A 1,310-nucleotide genomic window follows, 5' to 3' on the forward strand; every position below is an offset into this window, starting at 1 on the left:
ATACAGGGGTCCATATGCTGATCTTGCATCAGTGTGCCTTTGACATTAATGATTATGATTAATTTATAGAGAAATTGAACTTATTTTATCTCTCAAAATTGGCCCTTACAATCTCACACACCCACCTCTTCCACTATAGTCCCTGGGCTTGACTTGAATAGCTTTAATTTCTGGCTCTGTGTTTCAAGAATGCAGTTTATTTTGATTGGCGTCTTCTACCAGTCCTGAAGATGAGCCTTTAATTGCTGTCAGTGTTTAAGATTTAGCAGGACTGGTCCTTTTAAGACCCAGGAGTCAAGTCTTATAACTCAATGTCACAAGGAATTTAAAAGCACATACATAAAGATACATGAATGTAATAATCATAATTTTTTAAAAATTTATTAATTTCAGTGTTTTCTAAGCAAACCAAAACTTAATAATAATGGCATAGAAATTATTTCAATAAAACATAAAATCTGTTAAGCCAGTTACCAAAAGGCAAAAGAAAAGACCTTCTGCAATGCACAGAATATTATGTTGGAAGAAAATACTTCCCTTAGACCTTTAAGAAAACATTGTTAGCATCAGGACACAACAAACAGAATCTGAGGGGAAAAAAACGTATATGAGCTGAAGGAAGTTGAAGGAGGGCATTATTATTTCCCACCCTTTTAGAGGGGAGAGAAAACCAAAAGCAGCAAGATGCAATGAAAACTGAGCTTTGGGTTAAAAAAACTTCTTAGGTCTCCTATAATTTACTAAGAGTGAATCTACCCCTTAAGAAAATTTCATCATTCTAACCAATTTTTTAGTGTATAAGTAGTTTTTTAACACCAAACCCAATCTCTAGAAAGACCATTATAATTTCCCTTTAATTATAGAGAACTTGATCATGTAAAAGTTTTTTAAAATAAATCCACTTATTGTGACTTACACAGACTATTCATAACATGCTTGGACTTTCTGGTTTGTCCTGAACATCCCTTTCTTTCTTTTCTTTTTATTTTTTTTCTTTTTTTTTATTTAATTATACTTTATGTTCTGGGATACATGTGAAGAATGTGCAGGTTTATTACACAGGTGTACATGTGCCATGGTGGTTTGCTGCACACATTAACCTGTCATCTATATTAGATATTTTTCCTAATGCTATCCCTCCCCTTGCCCTTCACCCCTTGACAGGCCCTGGTGTGTGACATTTCCCTCCCCAAGTCCATATGTTCTCATTGTTCAACTCCCACTTACGAGTGAGAACATGTGGTGTTTGGTTTTCTGTTCCTGTGTTAGTTTGCTGAGAATGATGGCTTCCAGCTTCATCCATGTCCCTG

Source organism: Mandrillus leucophaeus, unplaced genomic scaffold (assembly GCF_000951045.1).
Source record: "Mandrillus leucophaeus isolate KB7577 unplaced genomic scaffold, Mleu.le_1.0 Scaffold822, whole genome shotgun sequence".
Taxonomy (NCBI): domain Eukaryota; kingdom Metazoa; phylum Chordata; class Mammalia; order Primates; family Cercopithecidae; genus Mandrillus; species Mandrillus leucophaeus.